This window comes from Bidens hawaiensis, unplaced genomic scaffold (genome assembly GCF_021521415.1).
Source record: "Bidens hawaiensis isolate Kalapana, Puna unplaced genomic scaffold, B.hawaiensis_p1.1 tig00004021_1, whole genome shotgun sequence".
NCBI lineage: Eukaryota > Viridiplantae > Streptophyta > Magnoliopsida > Asterales > Asteraceae > Bidens > Bidens hawaiensis.
This window is the reverse complement of record NW_027491237.1, coordinates 22,031-48,920: the sequence shown is the minus strand read 5'-3', so window position 1 is coordinate 48,920 and position 26,890 is coordinate 22,031. Positions and strand designations below refer to the sequence as shown.

Genomic DNA, 26,890 nt, shown 5'->3' with positions numbered 1-26,890 from the left:
CCACTAGAAGTCGTCTAAAGAGTTACGCCGGCAAACGGCGAAACCGATCGAATTTAATGTTGTCGGCTTTGTCCTTCTAAAAGTATCTCCTTGGAAGGGGGTAGTCCCTTTTGGAAATAAGGGTAAGTTAGCTCCTCATTTCGTTGGTCCTTTCAAAATTCTTGAACGTGTTGGGAAGGTAGCTTTTCGACTCGAACTACCGCAAGAACTCGACGGTGTTCATCCGACATTTCATGTTTCAGATCTTAAAAAGTGCTTAGCCGAGGGTAATCTCCATATACCTCTCGACGAAGTACATGTTGATGAGTTGATGATTATGGTTGAACGACCCGTTGAGATCATGGATCGCAACGAGAAGAAAACCAAACGTAGTCGTATTCGGTTAGTCAAAGTTCGATGGGAATCACGGCGTCGCGCATAATTAACTTGGGAACGAGAAGACGCAATGAAATAAAAGTATCCACATTTGTTTGCATCATCGTCTTCGTCTTAATTTCAGGACGAAATTTCCTAAAGTAGGGGATACTATGACATTCGTCAATTTTGGGTCTCGATTCGTATTTGTTTTGTAAACTTTTATTATGTAAACCGACCCGTTTTGGAAACCGAAACCTTGGATATAATCAAAATGATGGATTTTATGTTACAATATTGTTTTGCACTTGTTGGGTCTTGAAAACATCCTTTTCGGTCTTTAAAACGCGTAAAAATCATCGAAAACGAACTCTGGGGACTAAATCTGCCACTTATGAAAATTTGCGGAAAGCTGATGGCCAACCCCATCGCGCTACGCAATGGGGGACACCATGGGCGTCGCGTGGCACGACCTGCATCAGGTCTGCAGCTCGTTTTTTCGTTCATTTTTATGCAAACATTTGACTAAACCATCCCATTTTCATGCAAAACCCTTTATGCTTGACCATTTCAACTTACCCTATATATACACCACCATTTCCTTTCATTTTCCCCTGCTAGAACTCCAAATTCTCTCTCAAATACAAAGATCATAAGGTTGTTTTCTTAGAGTTCTTGAAGGTTTGACTTTCAAAAGTCAAACTTAGTTTAATCTTTCATTCTAATTAACTTATATAGTATTACTAACACTTGTTTATGGTTGTTCGACATATATATAATATACACCCCTTGTTACCTTTGGTAGTTACTTCTCCGGTTCCGATCGGAGAGGTTTCGGACCTTGTTAGGCAAAGCTTCATAGAGAACTTCGTGTTCTTGATATATATATATATATACTTATATAACTTGTTTAGACATACTAACCATGCTTAACTTCTACTTATTTTAGTTTATTTACAAGTTCATGGTTATGGGTTTGAGAGTCTATGCTTCGATTTAACCGTAAATAGCTCTAAACCATAAACTGAACTTTGCTTACTAGTTTTTGTTAAATACTTGTTTAAACATGTTTAATGTTACAGCTCAGTTTATAAAACCATTTTTATGAGTTCCATGGTTATGTGTTTGTAGATTCTAAACTCGGTCTTTACCCGAAACTAGATCCGAACCGAAAACCGAACATTTGTTTAAAGACTTTATTGTTAACTTTTTGGTTGTAACTTAAGTATTTTCATTTGTACATTATTATACAAGTTCTTGGATATTTGGGCCTGTGGAAACCATCTATGAACTTATTGTGACATGGTAACCGAACCAAACCGAACTAAACCGACTTTTACTCACTTAAGACACACAAATGTGTTTTTAGCTATCAAGACTTGTATATTTCTTTAAAAATAGTTTACAAACTGATTTTAATTATTTTCCTAAGTACATGGAAATGTTGGATCTAACTTGATCTCATAACAAAGTTTGGACCGACAAAACCGAACACTCGCTTAACGTATGTTGTTAGTTCTAAAACAATAGATCTACATACTTGGTTAAGTATTATTGGATTTTTATGAGTTGTCTCATAACATTTAATATTTTGGAAAGTTGACTTTGGGTTTGACCAATTGTCAAGACCCGAACCAACAACCCGAACACTCGTTAAAACCCGTTTTAGTATCTTTATCCCAAGGACTTGCATTATTGTATTTTACCCACCTTATTACTTAAAATAGGTTGAGTAAATATTAAGGCCAGATACTTTAACCCGGTTTCGAGCAAACTTATATTTTTAAAGGGTTTTTATTATAAATTGCAAATACTTACATTTGAAACCTTGAAACTTTAATTATTCACATTTCTCAACATTTATTTTATTTAAAGAATTTCAAGACAGCCTTTCTAAATCCGAAACTTCTTTCTTTTTAGTCTTTGTTCGTTAAACCCGTCGTTACGGCAAATCTTTAAATTATCATCTTTCAAGTTTATTACTTGAACGTGAGTATTTTCATACCCCGTTTTCCATCTTTTATTTTGGGGGTGACATTTCATACTTATTAAACTAATTGCTTTATACTTGAATCTTAAACCACAAACGTTATTGTATACTTTACTTAAATAATTGCTCGATTTGGTGTTTTATGATTATATGCCTATGTGTTGATCGCTTTCGGTTGGTGGAACTATAAAATCCTAGGCTATTTGGTATCCACTTATAGCAAGGTGTCGTTAACGTAATGCAATTAACGATAACTATAAAATCCTAGACTATTTGGCATCCCCTTGTAGTTAGGTTTCGCTAACGTAAGTCTATTAGCGATTTTATCCTAGTTATTGCTTTTATTTATTGTTTCATATACGAGTTTTGTGGCGATTTCTTACTATATATATATATGCTCAAACTTATGAATTGCTCACCAACCTTTGTGTTGATAAACTTTATTTTATGAAATGTTACAGGTTTACATTTTGGTTGATTTGGGATTCTGAAGAAAACATTATCAAGACCTTTAGGATATTAGTAAAATGAACAATATTTAATTTGTTATATTTTGTGATATCTTGTTATGGGCAATCGTTACACCTCGGTATTTCCCGCCGCCTTTGGTCGGGGTGTGACACGAACCAAGAAGGAAAACTGATCCCGACCTGAGGTAATGATAGTATGATGTTGTATGGATTCAAATCCGCTGGATTTAGTTGCGAAACAACGAGCTGACACCCTTAAACCGTTAAAGTCATGAGATCCGGGTGGAATCGGGTATAAACCGAACAAAATATGAGCTTAGGGGTCACCCTAGATCAGATCTGGATCGAACGTGACACGGTGGAAAATGAGTGAGATCTCGCTTTTCTGGCGAAATCGCGGTTTTCCAGCGACGACGGTGCCGGAAAACGGCGTACGAGGTTAAGCATGTCAGAGAATGTTTCTGACATTCTCTGACCTAACCCTAATTCGTTAACGAAAGTTTAACGAACTAGCCTAATTCGTATACAGATTCGTTAAAGATAGAATGACAAACTAGCCTTAGTTAGTATCCAATTCGTTAAGGTAAAGATTACGAATTAACATCGATTCGTTATGCCCATTCGCTAAGGTCCAATTCGTTATGATGACCAGTTCGTTATAAAAGGGTCATTCGTTATAAGAACCAGTTTGTTATAAGGCTCAGTTTGTCTTAAAGGCCAATTCGTTATAAAGGCCAATTCGCCATGAAGGACAAATCGTTATGAAGTACAAATTTGCCAATTCGTTACGAAAAACAGAAGTAACGAATGAACCCCAATTCGTTAAGAACCAAGTAACGAACTGGAAGTTTAATAAAATGACAGAATGATCCCTGAGCTTAGAGAAGAATGATTTAATTTCATAGAAGCCCCTGGAGTTTATTAATATATGAAAGATACCTTTAAAAGGTTAACGAGTAACGATTAACTAACCGGTTAACGAATCAATGAAGTAAAACCGGCTTAGACGCTTAAGATTAATTAAGTAAACGATAAGAAGGGCTAGAGCAGTATTTAATATTGTGTTTATTAAACAGTTAGTCGTGCACAACTCAAGAAAGGAATAACCATAAACGATGAACGTAACCGAATTCAAGTGAGTTTCTAGCCCCATTCCTTGTTATGTTTTTGGGGCTGTGTGCATACTCGATGTGATAGTTAATACACTTACCTTAAATGTTAAGTGTATGCCATGTATGATTTGTATGTTATTTATGCATATCTTAAATATGAATGAAAGCTTGTCGGTGCGTGAACGATCTTCGGATATTGCATGCACTGCCAGGTGATGGTTTGATGATATGATTGTGTATATGATGGATGAATGATGTATGTACGTTTGAAACTTACAAATATACATATGATAAGGTATGTCATAATAATAGGAAGAAAGGGATACCAGACCTAATAATATCCGAGGATGGAGGGTACCAGACCCTAATGATATCTGAGGATGGAGGGTACCGGACCCTAAAAATATCCGAGGAAAAAAGGAGACCGGACCCTAATAATATCCGAGGATGGAGGGTACCGGACCCTTATAACATCCGAGGTATGTAGGGCGAAATGCTCTTTATAAGGTAAGGTTAGTTATGAATGTATATAAAATAATGACAAACATGTTAAGTATGTAATGCGTACCTTTGGGCACGTATATGTGTGCGTAAAGTAAGTTATTTGTTTAACTAAAACTCACTTAGCGTAGCTGACTTTTAGTATGCACGCAGGTTAACAGATTGAGACAGTTGGTTTGAGCGGGACACATGGAAAGATCGAAGAGGCAGGTATCTGAAGATTTGTCGTGATGTTTTGATATCATCATTTATGTTATGTTTTAAGAAACAAGTTAAAAATGTTTGTAATGAATGGTTGACAATTATTATTATTCCGCGAAAGTTTTATTTACTCTGATATTCAGGACTATGTTAATGAGTAAATCCAACGTCAAAAGTGAGGCACCGGTAACGGGCTCTTACAGAAGGGTGATGAGCATCCGTAGAACCACAAGTGAAACTTTGCCTCATTTTTTAGCCGTTGCATTCTGAACAGTGAAGTTATAGAGAAGAGGGAGGAAGGAGAAGACTTAACCTAATATTAGTTTAGCATGTATTGGGCCTGTCCAAACTCAAAACCACAGCCCACGAAGTTTTATTTCATAGTATAAACAAATAATCTTTTTTATTATATTTTTTCTTGAATGTAAGTTTCTTTTTTTGTTTTATTTCATTTTTAAATTAAATTAATTTTTTGTTCATTTGTTCATTAATTAAAATGTTTTATAAATCTTTTCTTTTTATTATAGTTGAACAATATTTGTTGGTGTATAAAGATATTAAATATTTTTTAGGAAAAACATAAAAACTTAAAATATTATTTATCAAATCCTTAAAAGAACATGCTAAAAGAACTCAACAACTGATGAGAATTTAAACAATAGTTCTTTTTTTTTCATTAAGAAAGCCTTGTTACAATTGTAAGTATATAATATTTCAATTTAGATTTAGAAAAAAAAAACTCGGTAATAATCAATTTTAAATATATTGTCTTTTAATTATGCATTTCTAATGATATTTTGTGAATTATATTTTTTTATATGACCTGACTTGATTTAATCTTATCGAAACGGTGGTACCGGGCCAGTAAGAAAGCAAATAATACCGATTTGAACTGACTCGAACGAACGAACCAAACAGGGAAAAAAACTATATAACTATGTACCGACCCAAAAATTTGTCGACCCCTGTGAGAAAATTTTCTGGATCCGCCACTGGTCTGCAGACAGGTGGCCGCGCCCCGTGACCACCCTAGCACTCATGGATGCACGGCGTGGCGCCCATGGGGAGTGGGGTTGGTCTCCAGCTTTGATTATTTGACGATTTGGGTCCCTGAAGTACGTTTTAAGTCGTTTTTAGCCATAAAAGGGTGTTTTAAGGTACCGAAAAGGACGTTCGCGATCCAACAAGTGTGAAACAAATTTGTAACATAAAAACCACTATTTTTATTTATATCAAAGAATCCGAAAGATAAAACGGGTCGGGTTTTCCGTACAAGAACAAATACGATTTAAGCCGAAAATGACGAATGTCACAATATATGCGCCATGACCATTTTGGTGGGGTGGTTAAGAGGTTTTCCTTAGTGTTTCCTTTTGAGAGATTCCAAATTGATTCACAGCTTATGTGTATGTTCTGAAATACGAGCAACACCATTGTAAGGGGAATTCGAGCTCGAGTAATGGGAATAACAAGTATACGTGCACAAATCGGGTACTTTGGAAACTCGGAACCGGGTATTTTTTGATCGCGTACAAACTGGACCCGGTTTTAGTTAAGAACCGGGTTAAAACCAGACCCGACCCGGTAGGAGAATATGAGAACACAATTGAACGGGGTAGGGTAGGAACTGAGTAGGGTTTATACCGGAAAACCGGTTCCACCGGGGTTTCTAATTTTAAAAGGAATTTGACCGTTGGGAACCGGTTCCAATGGCTATATAGCTGTTTTTGGGCCGTTGGAACCGGTTTTTAACTATACAACAAATACACACATACTATAAATAGCTATGTTGGGTATAGAGCTTGATAAACCACTTTTAAAACTCTAAAGCACACTTTAAATCTCAATTATGCTTAAACCGACAAGCAATAGCAACCAACGAGAGTGTTGTTATGGTCATCGACACACCAAGATGCCCCTAGGTTTGGGTTCGTTATGATTTGTGTGTTGTGACCAACTCACAAGAGATGGCACGGTGCAAATATTATGCCAAGTTTCTGAAAGTGGGGTCGAACTACGATCTCCGAAAGTATGGCAATAAGTATTGTCGTGAAAAAAAATGTTTGGACACCAAGAAAGCGGAAGCGAGAAAGTCGTCCGGCTCTACAACTCCAGCACCTACCTCCGGTAATGTCACACCCCGACCAAAGGCAGCGTAACATTCCGGGGTGCAACAGACTGCTCAAGAACACAAGACACTATTAAAGTGACAATATTTAAACAACTCATTAATTTCATTCAATCACCAAAATAACACATCTTTTTCATACAAATAACCATCAAATGCAAGAAATAAATATTGTTCATTCTTCTAATAACCTAGCGGCATCAAAATAGAATGACGTCTTCAAACTCCAAATCAAGTAATAATCAAACCTGTAACAATGCATAAAATAATATTTGTCAACGCGTATGTTGGTGAGCAATTTCATAGTTTTGAGTATATATAATATGAGCGAAATCCACAAACGTATATGAGACTATAAATAAAAGCATCAATCGTGGCATATAAAACATATGTAAATGAGGATCCTTTCTAATCGGTAACAACCGACATACTCGGATAATGAGGCCCTATTCTACTAGCACAAGGTTAAGTAGTTAGGGGAGCGTATAATCATACTTATTGAGGCTCAACAACAACATAAAAATAAACACCCGTGCACGTAAAGCATATGAGACATATAACACACAACAGAGCAAGTATTCTAAGCATCATACACCCTAAAGTTTGTGGTTTGAGAATTAAGTATATTAAATCAATCTTGTTTTTAAATAAGTATGCATGTTACCCCCAAAATATAAAAGTGAAAACGGGGGATGAAAAGTACTCACCTTAACAAAGTAACTTGAAAGATTGATTTGTGAATAATCGGAGATCGGTTTAACGAGCAAGACCTAGATTGAATGGGTCTTAAGTTAGTAGGTAGTCTTGAAAGGGTTTAAAGTAAAATATGACAAGTAAAGTTAATAAATAAAGTTTATGGTTTAAAATGTAAATATTGAGAAATTAAAGACATGTTCTTGAAAAATAAGTTTACCCGAAACCGGGTCTTGGTATTTCATTCATAAATATTACTCAACCTATGTCAAGTAATTATGTGGGTTATAATGCACTAATGCAAGACCCTTGATTATATAAATACCAAAACGAGGTTTTAATCGAGTGTTCGGATTTGTTAATTTGAGTCTAGATAATTAACTAAACTCAAAGTCAACTTTCCAAAGTGATAAATGTTATGAGATAACTCAATAAAAATCAAAAGACTTAACCAAGTATATAGTTCTATTGTGAAGAACCTTAACGTCCGTTAAGCGAGTATTTGGTTTCACCGGTCCAAACTTGTTACAAGATCAAGTTGGATTCCGACACACCAAGTATGTTGATAAAATAACTTAAAACTAGTTTAAAATACATTCTTGAAGAAAAGATGAGTTTCAGTGGCCGAAAACACACTTGTGTGTCTTAAGCGAGTGAACTCGGTTTAGTTTGGTTTTGGTTCGGTCCTTGACTCGGAATGATACCGAGGATCTTTGGCACATACCCAAATACCATAGAACTATAAAAATGATTTTAGAAGTTATAATATTCAAATCTTACATAAACATGTTTATTTAACTATTTAAAACAAAACTAGTAAACAAGAGTTCGGTTTTGGTTCGGTTCTCAACTTGGGATAAAACCGAGGCTAGTGACTTCATACCAAATACCATGGAACTCTTTAAACATAAATTAGAAACTAAACTACTTACAACAAGAACAAGACTAGTAAATCATTAAAGGAAAATAATATGATCAAGGACTATAATGAGTCCTCCATGTAGCCTTGCCTTGTAGCATATCACCTCAACCGACCATGGCCGGAGAAAATGAAAGCCGAAGGAAACAAGGGGTGCATATTATATATATGTTGTACCACAAGATTCAATTAGTAAGTAACAAAAACGAAATTAAAGAAAGGTTCTTGTTTGATTTTTAAGAACCTTGAAGGTATGGAGATATGTTCTTTGTTTGAGAGAGAAAAGAAGTGAATGAGCAAGGGTAAAATGTAAGAGATGAGCTTGTATATATAGGGTAGTGGTCAAAGTTTTGAATGAGTTTAGGTTGGTTAAACAAGTCAACAAAGCATACAAAACAACCAAAACGATTCTGCAGTCATCACTAGGCGCTGCGCGGCCACCATGGAGGGAGTGGTCATGCGGCGCGGCGCCTCTAGGTGGGGGGTTTGGTCCAGTTTGCTTCGCGAGTCGTTTTGGGTCGTTTTCGATGCGTTTTAGGTGTTTTAAAGCGTTTTAAAGGCCGTAGGAAGGTGTTTTCGAAAACCGACAAGTGTGAGATGATTATGAAACATAAAAACCCATTATTTTATATTATCGAAAGATCCGGTTTAGAAATCGGGTCGGTTGACAGTTTAATCGTACAAACAAGTTATCCAAAATTGACGAATGTTACAGGTAACAGAGCTTAATCGACGTAGAGAGTGGGATTAAAACGACGAACTGTGTTTGTTATTTTAAGTTTTATGTTTAATAATGTTTGTACTATGTTGTTTTTATAATAAAATGTTCATCGTTAATGTAATGAAGTAGTTGTTTTTAATTAGTTTTAAAAGGTTTAATAACAACCGGGTACTTGAAAAACTAATAAAAAAATAAAGCATGACTAATAATAAATAAAAAAGACTAATAAAAAATAAAGCATGATTAATAAAAAATAAAATTACTTGAAAATGGATCGATTGGTTCGTGTTACATATTACTTGACTAAAACAAATAGAAATTAGAATAAATTAAAACTAAACTTCTTCAAAAGTCTTCAAACTCTTCTTCTTAGTATTCGCCTTCGTCTTCTTCACCACCCGATAGCTCGAAAGAAAGCCCTTTTTCCACCTCCTCATCATGAATTGGACATTCTAATGGTATTTCATCTTCAAAATTTGTCTTGTGTTGTATATGATCCACCGCGTCCAAATGATCTTTTAAGCAAATGCACATCTCTAGAGACTCCGGAGTGAGTTTTGTTCGTCGCATCGATAACATCTTTCCACTAAGAGAAAAAACCGATTCCGAAGCTACCATTGAAGCTTGGATTCTAAACAAGTCACGAGAGAATATGAATTTCGTTTTGCTTTCCTTTCCACAAAGCCAAAATATCAAGTTGCGAATTTCATGGACTGATGCACCTTCAACATAGTTTCCTCCACTATATCGACCAAGTTCACTTGTTGGTGGGTTTCCCTTTTGCCGCTTAGCCGCCAACTCACGAACACCATTCATCATATTTATAAGATTGTCCTTACATGGCCTACTTGTTGTTTTCCTCACAAAAGACGATTTTGAGCTTGGACCATAAAGGTTGAAATAATGATCGTAAAGTTCTTGAAGGGATTTGCTTAAATATTCCTTTGCTTCCGTCGACAACCCCAGGTCGATCTCATGCTTACCCATGTTGTCATATATTTCCTCAATCAATGTCTCAACCCCCGCAACATTTCAATAGGGGTTTAAAGCGGCGACACAACATCGGTGGTATGCTCTCATAATGTTTTTGGAACTTCTCCTTCATTGGTTTAACAATATGATGGAAAATATCATTCTTCTTTTCATACTCTTTAAAATTCAAGGAGATGTCGTATAATTCTTGCAACACCCAACAACTATTAGGATAATAACCCCACGATAATTTAGTTTTTGCGGTTTTGAAAACATCAAGATACTCCAAGAAATAACCAATATTTACCCAAACACCGCCGGGAAACAAATCGGCTTCGCACCAATCAACAAGAGTGTTATGAAAAATTTGTAATGTTTCTCGTTGGGCAAAAGCACACTTGAGCATATGACAAGTTGAGTTCCAACGGGTTGGAACATCCCAATTCGGCCCCAAATATTTTCTTTCAACTGATTTGCAATAGGTTTTGTATTCAAGATGCCTCTTTTACCACTTTTGAAAACATCTTGTACATATATCTAAAGCATCTCAAGCCGCCTTCCATTGTTTCATTGGCGAGACATTCTTGAACAACAAAATTCATAATATGTGCAACACATCGAGCCTGAAAATAAATTCTCGTAACAAGGTGGTGTATATTTTATGGTAAATTTTTCCACCGCCTTTGTATTGTTTGTTGCGTTATCAAACGACATAGACACGATTTTTATCCTCAAGTTAAAAGTCGTTATTACCTCATTTACAATTTCAAACAATTTATCGGTGGTATGTGGATACGGAAAGTTTTTAAAAGCGATGGTGCGTTTCATCATTTTCCAAGACACCGGATTGACCCAATGAGCGGTGACACAAAGGTAGGATTCTGGTAACCCGTGTGGTGCCGACCAAACATCATTAGTTAAACTCACACTCGTTTGCAAAGTTTGAAAAAATTCAATTAAATCTTTTTTTGCACATTCCCACAATTTTAGACAATGACGTCTAAGGGTAGTACGACTTATATGGGTGTAGCGCGGTTGAAGAATTTCTCGAGTCATGGCCGTCAATTCGGGGTTGTCAAATTGGTAAACGTAAAACTTTGTTGAATCACGAACTTCACCATTCTATCATGAACCACTTTCATGTTGTAACGAAAGATTGTACCATCTCGACCCAATTCGACTTGGTCCGTTGCGGGAACCTCTTTCAAGGCCTTGCAAAATTTCTTTTCGATGTGCTTTTTTAAAGTTGAGTTAGAATCTTGCTTTAAGTAAGTGCCACAAGACTTGCAACGAGCCTTAAGGTCACCATTGATCAACTCAACCAAATCCCAATTCCGCCATACGTTTTCGTTGCGGTTATGCAGGACAACCCGCACAACTTCGGGGTCATCTTCAACACGAACCAGGTCAATAAAAACGGATGTAGAAGCCTTCTTGTTGGCCTTGTTGGTGCTTTCCATAGCAACAATAACAAGTCGTTGAAGTGAAAAAGATGGAGGCGTAGGTAAGTCGGGATTGTGAAACAAGTGTAAATCAAGAACGTTTTTTTTAGTGTTTTTGAGTTTGACGGTAAAATAATTGGTAAGAAATCATATAGATTTTGGACCTCAAAAACCGGTTTCAACGGCTATATTACCATTGGAACCGGTTCCAACGGATCTATTTCAACTGCAGCTCACTTGTTGTCCAATACCCGACGGAACCGGTTATTCCGAGTTGGAACCGGAACCGGGTAGGAACCGTTTTTTGGGAAAAATGTGAGAACCATGTAGGGTTTTCGGGTATAAAAATACCCAACCCGGGTATTGGGTCTACCGTGTACGAACTGGAACCGGTTCTTTTGTGCACCTCTAATTGAAAGTGTTATAACTTTTTGAAAGAGACATCGCTGTCACTGCGAAAGCCTTTGAAAAAAATACTATGTCATTAGGAAATTTTATGGGTCTTAAGATTTCAAACGGAAGAGCAGTCAAAATATTACATAATAGCCTTGAATTTGACAAGTTGATAAAATATCTAAAATGGCTACAAATTCTTACATCTAAAATGGCAAAATGTCCAGCAACAACCAAGATTTTTTTATCTTTCGACTGTAACACAGACTGCACAGACCACAAACATGAAACCCTACAATCATGGTAAATTTGACCAAATACATTGCACAAAATCAAGCCTCACATGGCCTAAGGTTATGATCATAACATCATAAGGGCACCAAATACTAAAAACCATATGAGACAGTTGACTAGTTTCCACAAACTCAAACGTTGAAAAACTGTTCCAAGGATGAAGAACCGAAAACATTAGACGCAATTCGCTCAGTTTTTATGGTTAAGACGTAAAGCGGATACTTGATGAACCTCTGTATTGAATTTAGTACAACAGTTTGAATTAGTATGATATATAATGACACGAATAATTTATGTTAATTAAATATAAAAAATGGTGTGCGTACCGATAATTGAGTAACAATTTCTCGAATTGAGTCTATGTGCCAATCGGGCTCCAGCTGGCGAACAAAAGACGTTCGTCCAATATCTGTGCTGCAGAAAAGTACCTACAATCGCCCACAAATAGCTAATAAGAAGGTGTCAATTTTAATTTTAACCCATTTATTTAAGTAGTACTTGATGGATAATGAGTCAAACGGGTCAAATGTATGAATAAGCTAATATGAAACGGTTTGAATGTTGCCTAATGTGTATTCGTATCCTGTCTGAAATGAGGTACAATTTTGGCGTTTGAAAGTCAAATGGCCTGCCCTTTGACTTCAATTGTGTTAAGAGTTTGACCTAGGGGTGTGCAAAATACCCGAACCCGATTAACTCGACCCGACCCGAACCCGAATAAGCTAATTAGGGTCGGGTTAAACATGGTCAAAAAATATTAACCGGGTTATTCAGGTTGACCCGAATAACCGTAAATAAGGTCGGGTTCGAGTTCATTTTTGAAAAAAATTCGGGTTTCGCGTTAACCCGATTACTAGTGTTACTAAGATTTAAAGCCTAAAGTCCAATCCTAATACACAACTATACAAGCCCATTAGCATTTCATCTGATTACAATTACAAGCCCAAAGTTATATGGGTTAGTTAATTCACAAAAAACCTTACGTTCTGCCGGCATGCGATCACAATTTCACAAAAACCTGCTATCGTTCAAAAACTCATCGTTTATCAACCATGGCATCATCTTCAGAGGATTATCAACCATCACAGGATTCACAAGTAACCGTTTATGTAACATTCGTCAATTTTCAGACCCGAAAACCTGACTCGTTTAAAACTTTCGATGTGATTAAGTTAATTATACATATACCCATATGTTACATATTTCATACATAACAGTTTTTCTTTCATGAAGTTATTTAATAATATTAATCATTATTAATATGTATATAAATAAAAATTATAACACTCATAATTTTTTTTCTTTATTCAAATATCACATAAATAACATTATTGATGCATAACCAAAGTACAACATTTTAATCTAGTTATGTCACATTTATTTTTGTCACATTTATTTTACCTAAAGTTATTATTTTTAAAAGATGAAAAATATCTTCCTACACCATTCATATTTTGGTCAAACCTCCTCCCCCAAATCATTCTCTAATCAATTTTATCATTAAAACATTATAAAGAATAACCTCCTTATCTTAGTATAAATAAGAACCCACTCCCACCTCTTTCATTCTGGCACCACTCTTTGACAAGTTAAAGAGATTATTTTTTTTCCATTTCAAATGTAAGGTTTTAATTATTCAAGTCTTTTCGTCTTATTTCTATTTATTTTAAATTCTTGTTCATACTAGTTAATCAAATGGTCATATGACCATAATACAATCATGTCTAGGAATCCACATAATCCATACACCATGGTGTATAAGGTGGATGAGACAAAGAACACAAGGAGATGATCGATTACACGAAGGTCACACTTGAAACGTTCTTACATCTTTATTTTTCTGTTTTGAATCATTATTTTTTTGTTCAAAGGACCCAAGGATTTTTGATGATATATGCTAATAAATGTTATATAATTATATCCAAAAAAAGTCCATAATTTTATTTCATCAAAATCCTTTTCGAAATCGTTAGAATATTGCTGTTAGCAATATTTCAGTTTTCACATTAGATATAGATGTCAAAGAAAAAGGCATATCTTGTTTATAACAAACTGAAAAAGTGCAACACCAAATTCTATTATATACTTCAATGAAATACGGTTCTAAAAACTATTTTTACGCATTTTAATTCATTCCTATGAATTCGCAATAAATATTTTAAAAATATTGCGCAGATTCGTACCCTCTAATTTACATGGCTGTTTTGGTCTATTTAGGTTACGAATTTGCAAAACTTTTCTAAATGAAAGTTGTTCAAAACGTTCTAATTTAGTAGATTGGAAAGTCTTGATTTATAATAAAATATTTTGATATTTTAAATACCTTAATCAAAACAAAACAGTATGTTGTCCAAAAACTGATTTTGTATTTCATCTTCCTTTTTGATCTTTTCCTTGTTTTATCTTAATATTTATACATTAGATTTAGTATTCTTTAAATTTTCCAATCCCATTAGTTAGTCTTTAATTGTTATATTTTGTTTATTTATAGTTCGTGAGGTTCGATCGTTCATTTTCTTTAACGTGCTTTCGGTTGTCATTTCAAGTTTGGCTTTAATCTCAAAGGTGAGTTTACATATCCCTATTTTTCATCTTTTTAAATTTTGGGGGTGACATGTATACCCTATTTAAATTACTCATTTTTATTTACTTATCTATTCATAACACAATTCAATATATGTTTATGTGTGATAATTGCATGCTCTATGATAATGCTTTATATGCTTAATTGTTTATTTTATGTTTGGTAGTTGGTATCTCATCCTCATTTATCCTCATCTAATATGATCATACATTTACCAAAGTACTTTGATTTCGTATCAATAAGAACGGGTCCACATCTATTTAGTTGTTTACATTTTCATAGGAATTGTAATACTCATCATTTACATATGATTTGTGATTTATCTATATATATATATATATATATATATAACTAAAACTTATGCATTCTCACCAACATTCGTGTTGACAAACTCTATTTTCATACATGTTACAGGTACAAGTAGTTGATATTATTCAAGTTGGAAGACAATAGTTTGACCTTAGGATATTATTCAACATACAAAAATATGATGTAATTGTTATAATTATTGAATTTGTGTACGTGTTTAATGTTAATGAAATTAAATATTCATTGTCGCTTTAATTAGTGTCTTTTGAGCTACTGTCCAATCAATACGTTACGCCCCGGCATGTTCCCCCGCCTTTGGTCGGGGGTGACAGTTTACTCTTTAGAAATAAAGCTAATCGTTCAAAAACCTCCTCTGTTAAGGCTAATTGCTTCTATATATATGCATAATCTAATTAATTATGTATATACCTTTATTTACAAAATTACCTTATAAAAGCCACCTTTGAAATCTTTGTTGTAAAAGTGGAATTTGTGATAAAAACGTGTTTTGTGATTGAGTTGACTTCCTTGACTGACTCAATAATCAGACTTCGATCATCATTTTTTTATATAATTCCGTTTGATTGATGTGTTATGTTATGGTTTCAGATTTAAATTTGTTTAGATAATGGCTTTAATTTTCTTTGTATTCGCCAAAAAATATTTTTTTTTTCATAAAACCTCCTCTGTTAAATTAGAACTAATTGTTTATATGTTTAGTTATTCTTTAGTTCATGTAAGCTGATTGAATATTGTTGATCTTGTATGTTTGTAGATGTCTGATTCAATGGAATATGATGCAAAAAACAATAATATATAAGAATAAATATATTTTATATATTTATTTATATGGCCATCATTATCATTTATATAATAATAGGTCAAAATAATTTATTATACCTTATTATATATTAGCTTGGTAATTGTTGATGGGTCTTATTATTCTTAATAGCTAATAAAGGGTTTCCCCTTGGGTGTATATATAGAGAGAATAAATTAACATCATAACATAATTACACACACATAACAATATTGTGTGCCTCCTCTCTCCTATACCGGGTTCCTCTCAAGAACCCTAACACCATCCTTAACTATACATCCTAAAGGGGAACTCAACCAAGCTGACAACCATGTCGTCTATATCATTCTCTGTTGCGATTACTACTCTCTATGCTGTAACAGGTTCATAGGTTTATTTTTTATTCATGTTATTTATTACTTATATGAAGAACTGATCAACATGTGGCATCAGAGTGATGTTGATTGATCAGCTCTTCATGTTTTCCATAAATCTGGAATTGAATCAGAAGACATGGACTAAAACTTGATAAACCTTAATTTTTTTCGGTTTCTTTTTCATGTTCTATTATGAAAATAATATATGAAACTATTTGAAATCGCTAAATATTTAGTAAACCCTAATATTTTCAAAATCTGTTAAATTCATGTTTAAAGATTTCGATTCCAGGTTTTTTGTATGTTTAGTTGTTTAATTTTTCCATGATGTTCTTCGTATTCATCATTATTATCGAAAATTATACATATGTTGGTTCAAAATCTAGATTAAAATTTGTTAATAATTATTTAGGGATATATCTATTCAAATCTTGGATAACTTAGAAGTTTTAATATTTTCTTAAAAGATTTGGATTCCCCTAAAATAGGAAACACATATAAATGTTATCATTAAAAAGATTTGAACCAAATCTTATCATTATTAATTTAGTTTAAAAATATCATGGGTTAAGGGCTTAAACCAGTTTACGGGTTCACGAGTTAATTAAAATTCATGTATTATGGGCTTAAAATAACTTATGTGTTCTAAGAGTTTATGAGTTTCTAAAATGGTTTGGGTCATAACCTATAAACCCGAAAACTCACTATACCGGAATCAACATTTTTTTCTAAAAACTCCATAAAATCATGTAAACACCCAAATCTTGAAAAACCCGCTAAAAGCCGGAAACTGGCAATTCTCGGGAACCCAAAATTTTCGAGAACTAATTCCGAAAAATAAGGTTTTACCAGAAACTTAAAATCCTTACTCTAAACATTTTTTTTCTATTAACTAATTAAATGTTTTGTAAAACTTAAATATTATAAAATTTTACAAAACATAAAGGCTTAACTTGAATGAACTTTTGATATAACACTTCTGCCCAAAGGTGATGAGTTACATTTACCATATCATTCAAGTCTAACTGAAAGCTTTTGTTAGTTTTTTTTCCTAACATGTTATAAATGTCTCACTTCTGCCCAAAGGTGATGTGTTACATTTTATCAAGCAAAACTAGCATGTGGATAATTAAAATAATTGTATCACTTTTGCCCAAAGGTGATGGGATACAAGTGTTTTGCACACATACTTAAATAAATTTTAATTCTGCCCAAAGGTGATTTATTTTTTGTTTAAGTAAAACTTTTAATTATAGTCTACTAGTTTGATGTTAATAATAGACATATCAGATCTTCAATAAAATATAATGATCCTCACATTAATGATCCTTCATTAAGCTAATGATCATAAATTTAATATGTATTATTTAATATCCCATAACATTACTCGCTATAATTTTCTTCTATAAATAACTATCTTATCTAAATCATCAACTCTAATATTAAAACATAATATAAGTTTTACATCATAAAGAGTTTCAATAATATTTAGCTCTTCTCAGTTTTAGTTATCCCTTAAGACATGATATGACTATCCTACTGCTCTTTATAATTTAGTTTTTCCTAAGACTAGTCAAAATAACTCCTAAGATTCATGCACTCCTTAAAAGTTCTAGCTATAAGGTTAAATGACGTTACTGAATACATCATAATGTACAAAACCATGACCCATAAAGTTAAGGGCTCACACATGGAAATAAGTACACTTTTCTAATGCATTACATACTAAAAGTTTCTATTATTACAATTTTTTGCCTTAAGTATCAACTATAACACTCATAAGTACAAAAGGAAAACGAGTATGTTGATTAGCAACACATGTAAAAGAAAAGAATATGGCAGTGGAACATAAGATGTTATTCAACTCACCACCATTAAAACCTTAAAGAGGATAATTATAAGGTTCATAGACAAAATACAAGTATTACTTCCATCTTTAAGTTCTCTAAGGAGAAGTCTCGTTGTAAAAATATGTCATTATATTAGGCATAAGTAACAAGGCTATGCATAATTCAAAAGAACATCTGGCTAAAACAGTAGTCGTATATTAATGATATTTAAGTCTGCTAATCCTAATATTCCAATTAACATGATAGGCTGAGTCTAGTTCTATAAGTTTCTTTACTGATATTAACAAATAACTAACATGAGTGTTTGTGACAAAATTTAAATGTTAAGGCTATTATAACCATGAAAAACTGTCTTCTAATTACGTTTTATGATACCTTAAATATTCTGGAGATCAATCAGAATTTAGTATCAATACTTAAGCTACATTATGACAGTTGTGAGGTTTGCATAGCCAACATACAGTCACTCTTACCTTAAAATCTCATATTATTTGTTATCAATATCTGGATTGAAACATTTATAAAATAGAACTAGATGATACTACATGCTTTCACAACTTTTGTTATTATGCAATAAGAATTTAACAAAAGACAAATGAGACTTATAAAATTCATCCATTAAAACCAAATTTCATGAGAAATCATGACATGGTTGATGAGGGTGATTTTTTCATCTAATCTCATTCTTAATGATTCTAATCATGTGTTAAATGCCATAAACATGACTTGGCTTAAGGAATAAGTATGGGTCCACCATAAGTTATATTTCACTGACATTCGTGAAACTTATTGAACCGGAATATTAAGACATAATTCTTTTATCATTTAAAAGGCTATTTACTTGTATCTAATCTGTCTTCTATGGTCCACAGTCATAAAGAGATCCATTTATATATACTTATTATGATTTCTTCTAAATATGTCCCTAAGTTTATTATGACATCTAGACGTTAATGAAATCAAATCAAGTCTAACATATGTATGACAGATTCCCACATCACGCACATCATTAAAACTTCTCTTGTAGCTTTCCTAGAGATATTAAAAATCAGTGGGAGCCTTAAGTGTCTCAATCACAACTTACAAGATTTGCAAGAGGTGGGGGAGTGAAAACTTGATATTATCTTAATTACACCTCTTGTACAAGACACTGCTCCATCACAACACTATTCTATCAAAACTTATCTCTTTAGAATTTACTACTACTCTTACTAAAGTTTCATCGTTGCTTAAACGTGAGCAAATTCAGATTTCTTACTAGATTAATCCTCACCAAAAGAAGCTGCAACAACTTATATTATTTATTTGTTTCTCTATTAGAATCTATTGGTTTTTAAATATCGACCCTAAGCATGCTAATTTCCTAAAGGTTTCTAAGGTCAATGAGAGCAGTAAGAGTCCTTATAATGACTTGTTAGAAGTACAAGATGTGGGGGGAAGAGAGTCATTAAACTTTACTCCAAATTTAACTCCAGTTATACCTCTTGTACACCATATTGCACCAACTCTTACACACTTAGAATCCTAAAAATGATAGCAACCTAACTAAGAGCTAATCCATAAAATGAAAACTTCTAATAAACCTAATAATCAACTCAGGAGGTCATCTAGGTTTTATAACCACCCTAAATTCGACGATTATGTAACCTCCCTAACTAAGTTGACATGTATGTTGGAAAGTAGACTGATCATACCTCTTTTAATTAAATCGTTAATATCAATCAACCTTCTGAATGGAATAAAGCTATTATTAGCAAGATTGACTCCATAAGTCATAATAACAGAGATTTTGTTGAAACACATAAGGGTGTTCATAACTAAACTATATCCTAACATAAATGTTAAGACACTAAGAAGCATGATTGATTGTTAAAAGTTATACTCAAGAGGGAATAAATCATCAAAGAACCTTCTTACCTATATTACAAAATATTTCTTTGAGGATCGTCATTGTTCAAGTAGCTTAAAATAGTTTAGAGCTACATTAGATGAACATTAAAACAACTTTCCATAACAATTGGCTTACATATTTGTATGTTCATAAAACAACCTAAAAGTTACATACTGAAGGTCAAAGAACATTAAGTCTATAAGTCAATAAAATCCGTATATGGGTTATGCAATATCATAATGTGATGAAATCTTAATACAATTATGTTCATCAAGAACCAAGTGGATTAATGTACCTACCTTAAAATGAGTGGGAGCGGCTAAATCAAACTTGTCCTTATATAGATTACATTCTTTTGACATGTATATGTTATTTAAATCAAAGTATTATTCATACATACTTTGATATGATAGATCTTAGAGATATCCCTTACATGATAGATATCATAACAATTTGAGATAATTTGAAAAGAAAAGTGAGAACTCAAACTGGTTGATTACTCTAAACTTTGTAATATTCAAAGATAACAGAATGTAATTTTCGGGATATATTCTTATGTCAGCAGATAAATCTATCCCATTGAGGAGTCATAATAAACTGATAACAACAATCTAAGTTATAATGACATAATATGTTGATCAATCACAACGCAATTAGCGATAAATGTTTTTGAAATTTATCAGTGGACTCATAAGTTTATTAACTCCATATAAATTATATATTGAAGAATTACTGTGATAAAGTCAGCTACCATGTTTTCTCAAACAATAACAGTTCGAGAGGTGCTGCATTAAATTTCGATATGAAACTAATTTTATAAGAATAAATATATTTTATATATTTATTTATATGGCCATCATTATCATTTATATAATAATAGATCAAAATAAATTATTATACCTTATTATATATTAGCTTGGTAATTGTTGATGGGTCATATTACTCTTAATAGCTAATAAAGGGTTTCCCCTTGGGTGTATATATAGAGAGAATAAATTAACATCATAACCTAATCACACACACATAACAATATTGTGTGCTTCCTCTCTCCTATATCGGGTTCCTCTCAAGAACCCTAACACCATCCTTAACTATACATCCTAAAGGGGAACTCGACCAAGCTGACAACCATGTCGTCTACATCATTCTCTGTTGCGATTACTACTCTCTATGCTGTAACAGGTTCATAGATTTATTTTTTATTCATGTTATTTATTACTTACATGAAGAAATGATCAACATTATAATGAAAGCCAAGACTCTCAGGAGGGTGTGAAACGACCAAGGAATTCAAAAAAACGCTCAAAAGAAAGTCAAGACAATCAAGAGCATGTGAAACAGCCAAGGAATTCAAAGAAACGATCAAAAGAAAGTCAAGACTCACAACAGCAAGTGAAACAAACAAGAAACTCAAGCAAACAAATAAGAATTAAGAAACGAGAAACGATAAGCAATTTGGAAGGATTTTGTAATAGAAGAGTTAGAGAAGGGGATGAAAAAAGAAGAAAAAAAGGCTAGACGTCTACATTGCGGTTCAAAATATTTATGTGAGCCGGAAAAGTATGGTAATAGAAATATCTCAAATCATCTTACTTAGTGCAAATCTTATTTGGCAAAAACTAGTGCTAGTCAAACTAATATTACTTTTGAACATGGTGATACAACCAAAATGGTGGCATGGAAGTTTGATCAAAAGAAAAGTACAAGAGCTTTAGCGCACATGATTATTGTAGATGAACTTCCATTTAGTTTTGTCGAGGGTGAAGGATTTAGACACCATTCTAAAATTAATCAACCGTTATTTCGTGTTTCGGGCAAACCACAATCACACAAGAGTGTTTCAAATTGTATGTAGATGAGAAAAATAAAATTCATGATTTAATTCGAAGAAACATTAGTAGGATTTGTGTTACAACTGAAACTTGGACATCCATAAAGAAAAAAAGTTACATGACACTTACCGCTTATTTTATAGACGATGATTGGAATTTGGTAAAGAAAGTTTTGAGTTTTTGTCAACTTGATGGTCATCGGGGTGTCGACATAGGAAAAGGGGTAGAGTCTTGTTTGAATGGGTTGGAAATTGATAATATCTTATCAGTTTCAGTTGATAATGCGAGTGCAATAGAAATTTTGAAAATAATATATGCAAATAACCACATTTCTTTATTGCATGGGAAATGGATTCACATACGTTGTGCGACACATATTTTAAATCTAGTTGTGCAAGATGGTATGAAAAAAGTTGATGAGTCAATTGAGAACATAAGTTGTAAATGGGTAAAGAAGTTGGGTGCTAGAATTGAGAAATTCAAAAAATGTGTCGAAAGTGCTAGATGTGCAAGTACAAAAGAGTTGGTTCTATATGTTCCAACTAGGTGGAACTCCACCTACCTTATATTAGATGTAGCAGAAGTCTATGAACATGCATTTGATAAGTTTGATTTGGAGGATGCGACTTTTGGTAATGAGATTAGGAAAAAGAATTATTCAATTCTGACATCGGAAGATTGGGTGAAAGCAAGAAAGTTGTGTGTTTTTCTGAAAACTTTTCATGAAGTTACATTGAGAATTTCTTGAAGAAAGTATGTGACATCACATACTCTTGTTGTTGAACTAGCGAAAATTCGTGAGGTTTTAAGAAAACAACTTCAATGTGATATTGTTGAAGAACTACCCAAGGATCAACATCTCCATGATATTGCTAAGGTGATGAAGCCTAAATTTGACAAGTACTTTGGAGATATTGATAGTATGAATTTGATGTTATATTTTGCTTTCTTACTTGATCTAAGGAACAAGGAAATGTTTTTGGAAATTTATTGGAAGATCACTATGAAATGGAAAGAAAAGCGTTTGTTGAGTTAAAGAAAACACACAAAAAGAATGGAATGCAAGAGTTATATGATGATTATGTGTGAATTCATGCTCCACCGATACCATCCACTACAACTTCAACATAAACTAATCCTACAAGTAGTACAACAAGTCATGATTTTGGAGATAGTTAAGAAATAAGATGAAAGTGAGTCAAACATCTAATTCCTCAATTAGTGAATTCGACAAGTATTTGGGTGAAAGTGATGAACCTTTCAATCCTAATACTAGTTTTGATATATTAACTTGGTAGAAGGTAAATAGCCCAAGATTTCCAATTTTATCTCGTATGTCTAAAGATTTGTTAGCTATTCCAATCTCAACAGTTGCATCAGAATCAGTGTTTAGCACAAGTGGGAGGGTGTTGGATTCGTATAGGAGTTCACAAAACTATCGAATGCTTAATTTGCACACAAGATTGGCTTCGTACCGCAACAAGAGGAAGATCCCGAAACAATAATTCAACTTGAAAAAGGTAATTTTTTAAATATTTCTTTAATCTAGCATTGTGATTTACATGAAATCTTTTGTTTATGTAGATTTGATGGAAAAAGTTACAAGGCTATAGTTTGAAGCATAGTCACGGGAAACGTGATATCCCCAGCGATCTTCGTTCCCGATAGCCAGTACTGGAAACGGGTACAAAGTCCTACAGATTGCTATTGGAAACGCGATCTAGATCAGTGAAATTGACCGTTCCCGATTGTTGCAAGAATTGTAATTTTCTCATCAAATTTGTGTTCCTGGTTAATGAATTTGGTGTGTGGGTTTGTAGAAAACGTGTACAGGCAATTGAGGAGACTGAGAAGGCAGGAAACCAAAGAGGAGAACAAAAAACGGCGGTGGATTTAGAATTTAGGGTTCTCACGTCAACCACACAAACATCTTATATTTTATATGTAGAATTTACATTTTATACCCTTAAAGTTAGAGTTTTTATTAAAGTTTATTTTTAAGTTTATAAATTGATATTATTTATATGTTAAAACATATATAAAGCTTATTTAAAGTTAAACTTTAGTTAATTTATGTTAAAAACTTATAAATTATTACAAAAAAGCTATTTAAATTGTTTTGTATATGATATGATGTACCAGACTATATGATACACTGTGCCGAGTACCGAATTGGCGTTCCGAATGAACCTACCCGCCTTCGTACCGAATTTTTGAAATGCGCGAACTGCGTACCCGTTTCTGTACCGCGTACTAGACTGTACCGCGATCCATGTGACTATGGTTTGAAGAACGAAATTTAAATTTTGGATTTTGTTGATCTTGAATTTTAGACCTTCACTTTTGAATATTTGATATTGAATTTTGAAATTTGGATGTTAGACCTCTTGTCTTTTAAGTTATGAATTTTAAGAATGATGGGATTTTGATTCGTTTTGAAGTTTAAGGTGGCTCATGTTATTGTGTCTATTTGTTGGTTGTGGATTTTGATTGAATGATGGGAATACTTGTGATGTTGGCTTATAGATACAAGTTGTGGAATGTGAACCATGAAAAATTAATAATACCACTTAGATGTACTATACATGTGTCTTGAAGTTACATTGACGTTAAATTTTACTCAAAATATCGAGTAACCCGACTAACTCGAAACCTAATTAACCCGAACACGACAAACCCGAACCTTAATAAGGTCGGGTTGCAGGTTAGTTTTATTTTTCTTGAAACCCTATTAACACCCCTAATTTGACCTACCAGATTCAAAAAGTCAACTTTGGTTATTAATTGGTTTTACCTTGTCATTGACCAAGCCACCGGATGTAAATATCCCAGCATTTTCCAATGCCATTAAAATATTTTTCTGCAAATAAAAAACAGCAACAAATACTTGTCAACGTGATTTTTCCTCAATATTATATATAATTTATTTATATTTTGTAATTTCATCTAATGATAATCATATGCTTCAAAAGAAAATAGTGGTTCATTTGAATAAAGCGTTTTCCTTTCTTCTTGCACCGGACCCACAAGTTCAAGGATATATAAAATAAGCAAAAATACACATACTTCGCTTTCATCATCCAGAACTATTTCCATGAGATAAAGATCACAAAACTTTGTGATCTCCAGCAGAGCATCCAAAACAGAGGATTTCACGATTGCTTGCTTCTACAAAGCAAAATTAGGCAAACAAGTCAACCTCCAATAGCAATAAGTAGAATTTGCAAAATGAACTGGCCTGTTGAAATGGGTAACAGGTCAAAGCAGGTAACCTTTTTAAAAGGGCAAGGTCGGATTAACCCAGAACACGTTTTCTACAATTATCTTTGTAAGATATCGGGAATAACTTATTTTTATTAATAAAATTATTAATACAATTACTTTGAACTATTTCAATGTATTTTTTTTTTTGAATAAAGGGTTTAACCCATTAGAGATCCAATATAACCAAATCGACCCGTCAGAAAGAAAGTGGGTCGAAATTCACACGTTTATCAATGTGTAAAATAAAAAGTAAGGGAGGAAACAATGCAACCACCTGAAGCTCTTCTGGAGTGTTTTCTTCTAGTATAACGCCAAGCAAGCGGCAAGTTACCTTCACAAACACCATGAAAAATGAAAAGCATTGTGCCTAGGATGGTTACAAAGGACCGGTCAAAACAACCAAATAACCCTCTCTCGAGGCATTCCTTTTCAGTGCTGCCAACATCTTCATATGTTAACATAGCTATGTAATACATTTTGTTTTTAAAAATCTTTCTATTTCTTGAGAAAAAAATATGACAAATAAGTAATTTCAACCATTTAAATACAAAAAAATCATGTACTAAATACAAGTAAGCATCGTATTCAAGTTGTGTTAATAAAAAAATATATATACTTACTTTCATTTTTCAGAATTACAAAATCATACTCGTGCGTTTTGGTTGGGTTTTGATTTGTGTTGCTTATTTCAAACTCAGGATTTACGCTTTCTGATGACGGGGGTAGCCTAAGGAGGTAATAAAATGGTTTCCACACATTAACGCTAAAAGGGTTAAAAGGTTAAAAGCTTCGTTTCCCGCCCAAATTTATGTAAACAAGTACGTGGACAGGACCCACGTGCTACAGTATGATGTCAACTTACTGATCAAATCACTGTTCCCTCTGAGCAAGGGACATGATTAGATAAAGTATTATTATTTTAATCATGGACCAACGGTCCAAAGCTTCCCGCCCACAAAGGTCAACCCTCTAAGCGAACTGGAGGTCAATAAGTTTGTACACTAGACAAAAGGCTCAGTCTCTTCTTCTATATAAGAAGAACTTAGCCATATACAAGAACACACCAAGATCTGGGCAGATAACATACTCTCCGTAATCTTCTCTTCTTCCTTGAGAAATATGCTCTTAGCTTATTTCTTTCTTACTTCAATAGCTTCATAGCTTCACCAAGAACATCATTCAAGAACCGATTCCAAACATCACGGTTCTTGATTCTTGGTGAACTGTAGCAACCAACAACAAACTAGTGAACCTCCTTCTACGTTTTGCAAACCTAGAGGGATACCACGACCTGCGTTAGGCTAACATGAACCCTTGAAGCCTGTTAGCCTAACCAGTAGTGTAGCTCCATTCTCATCAAAATCTTCATGACAGAAGGTGAATCTCCCGATGAAGTCGACCAAGTGTCAAGAACACCGACGCCAAGTGCCGGCCAAGAAACTCCGGCAACAACCTCTATTTTTTCCACCCCGGGAGGTACTTCGACGGAACCTTTGTTCCTCGAGTTTTCACCTTTTCGAACTCCTACCCCTTCACGATCCGGAGTTCCTTCTCCTCATGCAGGAGTCACGAACACCCCGGAGCGTGTTGACTTGACGATGAAAGGAGTGTCACGGCATTTCTTGCAACTAAGACATCTCCTTAACCAACACGTGAGCCAAGAAAGAGAGAAGGGGATAAGGTTAAGGCTAGAGTATGACGACCCAGAACCCTCACTGTCACTCGGACGTCCACCTTCCCCTCTAACCAGCTCACGGCCTGCTGCTTCTCATTTAGAAGCTGGTCCAAGTGAAA

The 26,890-nt window shown here is 33.8% G+C and overlaps 1 pseudogene across 1 annotated transcript in view; it reads right to left on the bottom strand.

The window, feature by feature from the left end:
* Nucleotides 1-12,141: 12,141 nt before the first annotated feature.
* The window catches only part of LOC143625211 (peroxisome biogenesis protein 22-like), a 28,892-nt pseudogene continuing 14,143 nt past the window's right edge, over nt 12,142-26,890 (bottom strand). Inside the window, exons 3-7 of the transcript XR_013152235.1 lie at nt 25,368-25,427; nt 24,899-25,000; nt 24,627-24,692; nt 12,517-12,618; nt 12,142-12,423 (exon numbers count right to left, since the gene is read on the bottom strand). The product of XR_013152235.1 is annotated as a peroxisome biogenesis protein 22-like (transcript). The remainder of the gene's footprint in view (nt 12,424-12,516; nt 12,619-24,626; nt 24,693-24,898; nt 25,001-25,367; nt 25,428-26,890) is intronic.